At 34.5% G+C, this 11800-nt stretch overlaps 1 pseudogene; it reads right to left on the bottom strand.

Moving 5' to 3' along the window:
* Nucleotides 1-403: 403 nt before the first annotated feature.
* LOC144999786 (protein ZW2 pseudogene) lies at nucleotides 404-1550 on the bottom strand (annotated as a pseudogene).
* Between the last annotated feature and the right edge of the window lie 10250 nt (nucleotides 1551-11800).

Genomic DNA, 11800 nt, shown 5'->3' with positions numbered 1-11800 from the left:
CCCTTTATGTTCGAAACACTTTAAAAGATCTGATAAGAAAAAGTTGTAGATTTTATATTCTAATGAATTTAAAGTTTCGAAGTCAAAGTTGCGAGGATGTGAGATGTTAAGAGAGTTCGTAGTCTTGAATAATGGAGACCACTTTGAACTTTAAATCTCGAAATTTGACCTAAAAATGTGAGTGGAAAACCGGGACTTGTTATTCTGGACTTTAAAACTTGAAATTTGACATATTTTTAAGGGTGCGGGTTTCATTTTGTTAAATATAATTAAGAAAGTTGATCATTGGGATGAACATTTTACCTGCTCTTCTATTTCCCTACTTGGAATAAGTCAAATAGCAAATATATGTCATGCCGTAGTAGCAAATGTTTAGACAAAAATGAGATGTTTGTATAGTATGTCAATACAAGTTACTAACATAATATCAAATCCTAGCAATCATCATATGAATCACATTTTTGCATGTTACATATGAGTCAAAACCATATGAAAACTACAAAATAATAATAAACCGATCCAAAATTGTTGACGCTCTATTATAGATTATCATATATTAGTCCTAAAACACTCATTAGGGACCAAAATAATACATTGGACCCCATTAAAATAAAATCGATTAGCTAAGTGATGGCTTTTCTTGAAATTTCATTCCGTTTATCTCTCTCCATACCAAGTCTCCTCGACTGAAGCCAAAATTGCGAAGTTCCGGCCAAAAACCTCACCTTCTGAGCCGGAGTCAGCACCTCCAACACTTCTCCGGCGGTATGTTGCCGGAGACAATCAGCATCTCTCATTACAGCCAGCATCGCCGCCTTCAATTCCCCGAATGCATCTTCCATTTCAGACGCCTCCCCATCAACCAATCTCGCTTCCCTCTTCACCAAATCGGAGAACGGCTGTGCCGCAACGCTCTCTTGGACACTCGCCAGAGCCTCCGAAATCTCCCTCTCCAACCGCCGTGTCTTCTCTCTCACCGCCGCAATCCTCTCATTCTGTTCTTCACTCAATTCCCCACCCACCGACTCCCTAATTAACCGAAACGCCACCGATGGTCTAAACCCAGTTGCCCATAAAAGCGTCCGCTCGAAAGAACTGAACCAAGGAGGAGAAAACATGAGAAAAACATCGGACTCAGCTGCTTTGCTTTTCTCATCGTAGTACTCCTGGTAGTGGCACAAAACCTGGTCGACCAAGTGCCTCACTGAATCTTCTTCGGATTCATTTTGAGTGGCTATGGCTACGAGCTTGTCGAGGTAGCTCCTGTGTTGAGCCTCCCAATCCTCAAAATATTCAGCAAATGAATCCCGAACTGATCTCTGATTATCCATTTTCAGTCCAAGACTCAGGTCGAAGAAGAAGCAATGTTCTTATATACAGAAGCATGATTAACTATTCTTAGCTGCTAAGAATCTGTTTCCTTGTAGGTATTATGATTTATGATTTGGGCGGTTGAGGGATTTGGAATTTTTTTTTTCCATCTGTGTGTGTTGACAAGAAGATTCAGGGAAGTAAATTAGTAATGGCGGTTTGTAAATGTCCGGCGACAGGGAAGATGAGTATATTATAAAAAAATAAAAATCAAAAATAAAAATAATATTTTCTTGTCGTCATCTTTTGTGTCATCTTTTGTTTCTTGCGATCTCATATGAGTATGGTTGATTCCTTTTTGGCGAAGACAATATTAATTAAATTAGAGGTGACAGCGCAATCCCAAATATCTCGAGGTTATAAAAAGATTATTTATTAGAATATTGTTTTTTTTTATCTACTTTTTTTTGGGAATAAATTGCAAAAATGGTCTTGAACTGGTTTAATTTTGGATTTTTTATTGTTTTTTGTCCCTACACACTTAAAAAAAAAAAAAAAAAAGATGATTGTGTCCTTATAATTTATATTTTTCATTTTTTAAATACTGAAATATATAAATTAATTTAATTTATACATTTATTTATATTTTATTTGTTTTTTCTCCCTCATAAACACACACACATCGGTGAAATAAACGAAGAAAGAAACAGGGACAACGAAGGATTGCCACCCTCAACCACCCACCGGTGACCTCTCACCGCCGTGAACCACCACAAATGATCACTCTCTATCCCTCTCTTGTATTGTAAAATCATTGCACCACTCACCCTTAACGTTTTCTGTTTTCCTTCTCCTTTCACTGCCAAGAACAACCACCACCGAGTGGTGGTCTTGTTGGTGTTATGATCACCGAACATCACTAGGAACCACCCTAGTTTTGCCAATCAACAACAACCCAAACACACCCTTTGACCATTGCCACCTCCCCACTATCTCCCTTGCTTATTTTCTCATATGACAATAGCCCCACCAGAGGTGGCATCAACCTCCCAAGAACGACCGGTTGCCACCCCGTCTTTCCCCCTGTGACGACGAGCAAACACCAAACCTCACTATGAGATCTTGACAAATGAAAACGATTTGTTTCTTATTGCTATCGATCAAAAGCACAAAGTGTAACGTCTGTGTTTCTGGGCTTGTCATTTTTAGCAATGTAATAGTCTATGCTAACCTTTGTAACCAGTTTTGAAATAATAGAAGTGTATTATTTGAGTATTATGTGTTTTGTGCTTAATTGCTTAATTATGTGATTTGATTAATTAAGAATAAAAATAAGCGTCAAAATTTAAGTGTATAATAAACTTGATATCTTTAGATAATGTTGTAGTAGTTGAAACAAGGTTTCTGAAGATATAAAGAATGCTGAAATCCGAATTATAACGAGGAAGTTATGACCTGTCGAAGTTTCGCGACAAAACCGACACCGCTGAATGACGTAAAAAGTGAAATTTACGTTAGAGCGATATTTAGCCTTAGTGATCTAAACGAGAATCGAAGATCTCGTTGTTAGTATCGAAGCGATAAAAAGTTAGGCGAGAACGGACTCAAACGAAGAAGTTATGAATTTATAACGAATTTTTTTGTCCCAACCTATTAAAAATAAATAATAAAAATAAAGTCAAAATTAGCCGACGGAGTCTAAACGAAAGTTGTAGAGCGTAGTCTCACCTTCGCGTGGATATAAAGAACGTCAAAAACGAAGTTCGTATGAAGAAGATATGAATTTTCGAAGTTTATTAAATAATTAATAATTAAATTTAATTATTAAATTCGGTATTATCCGAAGGCAAGTCACCGGACTCATCTGAAGTGCGCACCGCGTACTCGTGTACGCCCCGCGTACAGCGAAGAATGTCGACACTCGCACTCGAGGACTTCGAATGACGCATGCAGTGACGTTTTGGAGGCAGTACGCCCCGCGTACTGCGAGGCCTCAGCCTCCTATAAATAGGATGCGAGGGGTCCGAACTTATTTGCTCATTTCTCCTCCATTTCGTGCTGAAGCTCTGCATTTTAACCCCCGAAGCCACGGTAATATTCCCGAGTCCCGAAGCAAGTCTCGAGATCCCGAAGATCCCAAGAAGTGCGGTTCCCGAGCCGAAGCTCTGCCCGCGAGAAGTTCGATTTTTGTAGATATCTTCCAGATCTGCTGAGGATTACTACTTTTGCAAGTCGTAGTGTTGTCCGATCATCTTCTGATCAAGTGAGTGTATACTACCTTTCATAAACACGATAATAATACAAGTATGATTTGAGTGTATTAAGTATATTGTTGTTTATATGTGTGAATGTATAGTTACTTTCTTCTAACGCATAATTATGAAGTATTTTATACGAAATACGTATTATGTGTATAATTTTGTTGTTATGTGCGTGAATGTATATTCACTTTCTTCTATCTTATAGATCTGATTATTTCTATATGAAATACGTGTTATGTGTGTGTGCCTCATCTGTTATATGGAAAAATGTATTGATCGAGCATGCTATACAGGTTTTGAAACTATGTATAAAAATGTATGTTTTTATCTACTAATATGTTGGGTAGAACATGGGTAGATAATTAGTGTGTAATAAACAGATGAGAGGCCTCGATGTTGTTTTGATCCAGTCATCTAGCGGAATTTAGATGACGACCACGAACTTTTCTAGACAATCCCGTGGAACGCTAGTAGGCTCATAACCTGTAGGTGTTAATGAACTTGGGTATTCATTCGTTGTATTCCATCCCCCTCATGGTTGCCTTATTTGACTTATATTGCTGAGGAACCCCCGAAGCATGTGTTGTCACCCCGATGAAATATTCTTAGACTAGGTCCCTTGTGTTAGTTATTTTAGGGACATAAAGTGAGAATAACGAGAATGGGTAATTGGGTTATTGTTGGTTGATGAAAATTATTTTAATTACTTATTGTGGGTTGAAAACCCTATATGCTCACCAGGCTCCCAAGCCTGACCCACTCAGTTTTATTTGTATTACAGGAAGTGGCGCAAGGGCGTAAGATGGATGAACCATCAAGTTGTTTTGTTTACATGTCTGTATATGTATATATTTGTTGAATGACTTGTAATGTTATCGTTTATGCTTATTGGTCTGTATCGGAACATGACACCCCGAGTTTTGATTATATAATGAAAATACATTTCTTTTATGAAATGCTTTGGTAAACATTGTTTTATCATGTTTTGTTTTTGGGAACAAATTCCGCAACTCTTTCAAATCAAAAGGATTTACTCTGAAATTATTTTAAAAGCATAAATGAAAATCGGTCTTTTCTGGCCGAGATTTTGGGGATGTCACAGTTGGTATCAGAGCATTAGTTTAAGCAAACTAGGAATTTGTAGGATTTCTAGACTTAAACTTAGAATGCTAAGTGGAATTTTGAGATGTGTGTCTGTTATATTTTAGACACGAGCACTAGTTTATTTTAGGAAAGTTGCCTAAAATGCTTTATCTGCTAAATGTTATATGTTGCCATATATGATATTATTTGTTCGGATCTATGGTCTGTTGCCGACTGAATCTAAAAACTTTATGTGTATAGGATTCTAAGCGTACGTCTACGATATTAGAACTAGCATGTAAACGTTTCGGAGTGATAAGTATGATTTGAATATCTATCGTGAATGAGGATCTAATTTCACCTTATTCGGTGTGTAGATCAAAATTGGTGAGAACAAGAAGTGGAGTTGGAAATGCTGATGAAAACAGGAATCAACCACTAGTGATTGAACAAAGACCTGTCGTAGCAGCAGCACCTGAGCCAATAACCATGGCTGGTGTGCAAATGATGATTCAAACAATGTTGGATCGTCAGATGGATGAAAGTAGACGGTTGCTTCAACAGAATCGTGAAGAACTGTCAATTCGTGTGGAAGAGCCCGAATTAAATGAAGGGCACTCGGAAGGTGGAAACTTCAGTGGGTCTGTTGGTCAAGCCAACCCACCGATAGTTAGGCGAGACAACCATGATGGAAGGAATGATGGAATGGGATGCAAGTACAAGGACTTTCTAACTTGCAAACCATCGACCTTCAATGGAAAGGAGGATCCGATTGGAGTTATCGATTGGATCTCAGAAATGGAATTGGCCTTCATGACTTGTGGCTGCAGAGGCAAGTTGCAGACTATCTATGCAGTGCGTCAGTTCCGAGGTGGAGCCGTTCGTTGGTGGAACACTATAGGGAAGACTTTAAGCCCAAATGAGCCACTGCAATTGACATGGGCAGAGTTCTTGGTGCAGTTCAAGTGCAAGTTCTGCTCGGCTCAAAATCTATTGGAACCAGAGAACAAGTTTTTGACATTGACGAAAGGCAGCATGTCAGTTGATGAATACACCAATAACTTCACCGATAAGATGGAGTTTGCCTTGCGTATCGTTCCAGACGAGCTGACAAAGGTGGACCGGTATGCGAAGGGACTCCCATGGGAATACGAGGTGCCAGTACTGTAACATCCCAAAAATACAGGCCAAAATTTTTGTTTTTTAAAAAAACATTACTTTTAGAAAATGTTAATAAATAAAATATTGTTTGACCAAACTACAACACATCATAAACCATGTTCAAAAGACAAGTCATACAACCAATCGAAACATCAGAGTATAAATCCCAAGGACATTTAGTAAATGCGGAAACCAATGTGTGTGCATGATGTGCCGCTACCGAGCCAGCTCCTTCTCCTTCGATGAAGAGGTACCTGAAACCAAAATTGTAAACTATAAGCACAAAGCTTAGTGAGTTCCCCCATTGTACCACAAACCATACAATCACATAACATACATAAATTGTCAGGCATATCTGGGTGCCCGACCTACGCCTTCGGTCCTCTCGACCGGATACTGCCTAACATATCTGGGTGCTGGCCTCCCCTTCGGTCCTCTCGACCGGATACCACCTAGCATATCTGGGTGCTGGCCCCCCTTCGGTCCTCTCGACCGGGTACCGGGGACTATTTCACCCCCTACTACTACCACATAGCACATATATCACATATCGTACAACCACATAAAGATAACACAGGTAGTAGCAACCCTAGATGAATATCACAGAGACAATCATCTAATCATACATCTCCTACTGGTGGGCCGGCATTGTGGCCTTAGACCCACCGCTACTGGAAGGTAACTCACCTCGGAGTAGCTGCTGATCTTCGTGGGAATAGTCTGACTGCTGCTGCTGCTGTTCCGGAAATCCTCCGACTGTATTCCCACCAATCACTTAGTCAAAAACTGCTAACTGACCTTTGGGTAAAATGACCATTTTAACCCTAATCATGCCCTAAGTCAAAGTCAGAGTCAACTTCCAGTTGACCCGACTCGCCGAGTCCAAGTCCAAACGACTGACCTAAATTCTGTTTTTACTCGTCGAGTTAGGCGTCTACTCGACGAGTTCTCCTTTCAAACTGATGTTCAAGTCCTTCATCCTACTCGCCGAGTTGTATGAACAACTCGCCGAGTTCATCTTCATCCGATGAACAAGTTATACTGTGACTCGCCGAGTTGTATGAACAACTCGCAGAGTCTTACGGTCCATTTGAGCTGATTAGTTTTTGGTTTTAGTCTCTTGAAAAATTAAAAAGACTAAAATGTCATTGTGATATATTTTTTATACTTTTTATATAATTTAATGTTTTATTAATAATAAACATGGTCTCTCTCTCTCTCTCTCTCTCTCTCTCTCTCTCTCTCTCTCTATCTCTCTCTCTCTCTCCAACTAAAATCATATAAACACATACTTACACATCAAACTTCACATATAAACACATCGAACATCGACGACGTGCACTTCTTTATCTACCTTATGCTTCATCCGCTACTCCTTCAAACTCCAGCAACGAATATAGACCAAGAAGCAAGTTTTCGAAATCGGCAACTTTAGACACAACAAGAAATAAGTCCTTTAGGGACGACGACTTTAGCGACAACGCCAGCCTTTAGCGGCGACACACAATTATTTCGTCTCTAATTTCGTCGTCGCTAAAGGGGGTCACCCGGTGATCCGTTTGTGCTACACGCCTTTTAATCGTCACCGTAGGTTGTTACAGTGATCCGTTGGTCAGGGTTTCGTCTGGTGTCAAGTAATAGCGGCGATGCCAATTGCGACGACATGTCGCCGCTATTGTTGTTGATCCGCGTCACTTTAATCGCGACCCTTTAATTGTTTTTAGATCGGACGACTACTACGCAGATAATGGCGCGTGCATGTTTATGTATGAAAGAATTATATATGAAAAAATGTATTTGAAAAATATATGGATATGAATCGTAGGAATTTTTATGTGAAAATATAGATATTTATATGAAATTTATGTGAAAATATAAGCATTTTTAAATGAAATGTATGAAAAATGTTTGTGAAAATGTAAGTATTTATTAGGGCTATCACGGGCTAACTTTAGACTTATGAAATATTTATTAATATTAACTTCTATATTAATATTAATGATAGGTAACAATTTTGAAGATGTTATCTTCGGTAAACAAATATAAACTTTTATTTTAATGAAAACTTTATTTAAAATCATCAAATAAATTATATTTTTAAAAAATTTAATAACATATAACGTTATAGTATTCATAAAGAAATAATAATAGCTTACTATTTTAAATAAAACAAATTAAAAATAAAATAAAAGACGTATGTAATAACTAAAAGACATTAAAAATGAAAAATGTCATATCTTAAAAATATGTAATTTGTTGATATGATGACGTGAGTTCTTAAAAGTACCTCGTTTCTATTTCTCTTATAAAAAAAATTCTTAAAGAATTTGGTAGCTTTGTTATCTTGTTAAGAACTTAATATATTTGTAGTAATTTTTGGTAGTTTGGTGGTTTGTTAAATTGTTAAAGACTTAATTGATTTGGTGCTTTGATGGTTTGATAGTTTGTTGAATTTTTAATGATTTAATGTACTTGTGATTTAATTGTAGGATGTTGATGTGAATATTTTTCTTCAAAACCTGACATTTGTGACGGCCATTGGAGACATTATTTGCTCGTTTAAAAACCAAGTCAATGAGGAAAACAACGACGGGGAAGACGAAGACAACTAGTATTTCTTGTTTTATGATATGGAGGATGTTATTTTGGATTTTGAAGATAGTTTATATATGATATATATTAGATGTTTGTTTGAGATTTATTAGATATTTTATGGAATATGGTATTTTTGATGTTTTTATATAATGTGGTATGTATTTATTTATGTATTTTTATCAAAACTGTATTTTATTATGTATATATATATATATATATATATATATATATATATATATATATATATATATATATATATATATATTAATATTAAAAAAAATATATTTTTTCTCAAAAAAAATAAAAAAAAACCATTTGCAGCGAAGCCTTTATGGACGACTATGATCAATTGCGACGACGCATACCTCCGAGGGGAGAGAGAGAGAGAGATATGTATATGTGTAGGCCCATTCTATTGTTCTGGTCATTAAAATATTAAAAAAAATATAAACATAAAAATAAAAGGGTATAAGAATCAATTTAATTTTCGAATGGACCATTTCCCCATAGAAATATGATTAGAAGGACCACAAAACCAATAAATCGATGTTTATTCGAAAATTCAGAAAAATTGCATGTCATGAGAATATTTTTGCAGTTTTATGTTTATTCTAAAATTTTTATTAATTAAATAAACAATAAATTAATGTAAATTTTTTTAATGTTGATATATTTTTTTATGTTTTTAGTAAAAAAAATATTACAAACGTATATGTTTATCTCCATTTTACAAAAAAAAAAAAATAATAATAAAACATTAATTAAAAATATAAACGGAAATAAATAATTATCTTTTATTAAGTTAATTTGATAAAGATTTATCAATAATGTTTTTAAACGTTAATATTATTTAAAATAATTTATATGTTATAATATATACAATAATGATATTAAACTAGGTAAGTAACCCCGCGTTGCGGGGTCGGATGTAACAGTTTTTTGGGTTTATTCTTTGTAAATACTCTATAATGAACTATTTGTTTATATTTTGAACACTGTTATGGGGTAGTTTTTTAACATAATAGGGAGTGCTTATGATGATAAATAGAAGTAATATGTAAATATTCTTTCATGAACTATTTGTTTATACTTTGAACACTGTTGTGGGGTAGGTTTATTTCGATTGTAAAACATGTTATTGATTAAGTATACGATAAAAAATATTTCGCTACCTTAAATGTGTGCAAAAAAGGCGAAACTGGAAACATGTGGAAGCATTGGTATAATAGACATGAGTTGAGGTATTTGTTTATTGTTTTCGATGATTTTAATATTACAATTGACATGCTTTTACATATTTCTGTAGAAGGTGTCAAATATTGCATTCAAAAAGAGTACATGACAGAATAAGATGGATACAGTCACCAATGGAAAAAAAGACAAATATACCCTCATCATCCTCAAATTTTTGGCGAGTCTTAATAGTCTTAGCACCTCCATTTCTTAATCCACAGAAAACATTATAGCTTTCTTTGTTTTGATCAATTAATCTAGAAGGTAGGTTCAAAGCTGGAAAAAAATATACATTAAAATGAATTTAATACAACAATATAAAAACAAATTGAGTTGAATAACATTATTTTCTTACCAGCAATTATGCTATGAAAATTATTGGAAATTATGTGCTTCGTTGTTGGAGCATTCGAAATCCACTATTACATCTAGATCGAGCAAAACGAATATAAGTTCTCTTTCAGATGCAATGTTTTGCACTTTATAGAAAAGAAAAAGTAGTAAATGACCATTTTAACCTTCTGTTTATTTATATTAAAAACTAATTATGTACCTGATGCACTTAAAAAGTGCAACAATTTTTCAGATGGTTTCATCATCGGCTTCAGAATTTGTCACCATTGGATCATCATTTGTGGTTACTTCACCATTCAAGTTTTTCGGTTCACCATTTTCAAAAACCACTTTCTCAATCAGACCGCTTGCAGATTCCAGTTGTGTCTTCATCTTCTCATCTTCTATAATGACATGCTAAACCACAAAACAAAAATCGATCATCACCTAAAAAATCTATAAATTATAGTACAATATGTTGAGTTATAAAAAAATGATACAAACCTTTGACTTTGATTTTTCAGATGATAATTGGGTAGCTATAAAATCGTCAAGGCTTTAAATCTTTGACTGAAGAATAGACACATGTTCTTTTAGATGGTAATTAAACATATGTAGCATTTTTTTTTATAATTATAGCGTTCTTTATGATGCCATTAGTTTTTTTTTTTTTTTTTTTTTTTTTTTTTTTTTTGTGATTGTGAAAAGTTATCTCTCCAAAATCAACATGAAATCTGAACTTCATAGCGATGAATGATCGAATCAATTCACTAAAGAAATTGCATAAAATAACTAAGAGAAATGTGAATTTCATACCTCCCGTAGTATGTGCACATCCAATTGCTCTTGCAGTTCATTCATTTTTTTTAGTATAGAAGCCTTTAAATTAGTTAAAATTAGTAAGAGAAATATAGGATATATTAACCAACACATAAGCCACAATAATGTTAATAAATGTATATTTAGTAGCAAGGTACCACTCATTGCAAGCTTCATTCACAACAACTACTAAAAAATGACTTCAATTTATATATGTTTCAATATTAGCAATGAAGAAAAGTATATTTTTGTTGTAATAATACCTCAAATTTTAACGAAAAATATAATGACTATCTTTATCAAATGCACCATTACATCTCCCTTCACTTAAAGTTTTCCCAACCTGAAAATAGTTAAACAATCACCAAGTTTTAAACATTATGATACGATTAGTAACCATGAAATTTTAACCATCAATAAAGGTAGAAGAGACCAAATATAGAACTTGCACAGCAAACGGAAAAATTAACAAAAAAACGATGAGTAACAACTTGGAGCTTGTTTTGAACAGACATTTTGACTTGAAGCGCATAAATAACATGAAATAAAAACATAATATTTAAAAGACAATTGATAATAGTTAATACATACTTTAATAATGATTTGTTTTTTTTTCAAGAAGTAGAAAGCAAAAAATGGAGGAAAAGAATTAAAAAAACATACTTTTTTGACAGATAAAGATTAATTAGATATGTCTGTAACAGAGATGAGATACATAACAAATATATTAGATCCACTCCTAAAAAAACTTTGAACCCAAAACCTGCAATATCAAATGATATATCAACGAAATGTTCCATTTATGTCCATTGAGAAGCAAAAAAAAAAAAAAAAAAACTCATGTATCTCACATGTTAGTCTAAAAAATGAATCCTCCAATTGTGAATATCAGCTATAATTAAGAACAGTTAGGTATTCAACATAGAAATTAGTTATTGAACAGCTATTTCTTATTAATTTGTAAGTATCAATAAGTAAGTTATTTATTCATGATGGGAAACAAT

Source organism: Lactuca saligna, chromosome 6 (genome assembly GCF_052625555.1).
Source record: "Lactuca saligna cultivar CGN05327 chromosome 6, ASM5262555v1, whole genome shotgun sequence".
In the NCBI taxonomy this organism is placed as follows: domain Eukaryota; kingdom Viridiplantae; phylum Streptophyta; class Magnoliopsida; order Asterales; family Asteraceae; genus Lactuca; species Lactuca saligna.
Note: the sequence above shows the minus strand (reverse complement) of the source record. Positions and strands in the feature narration are given on the sequence as shown.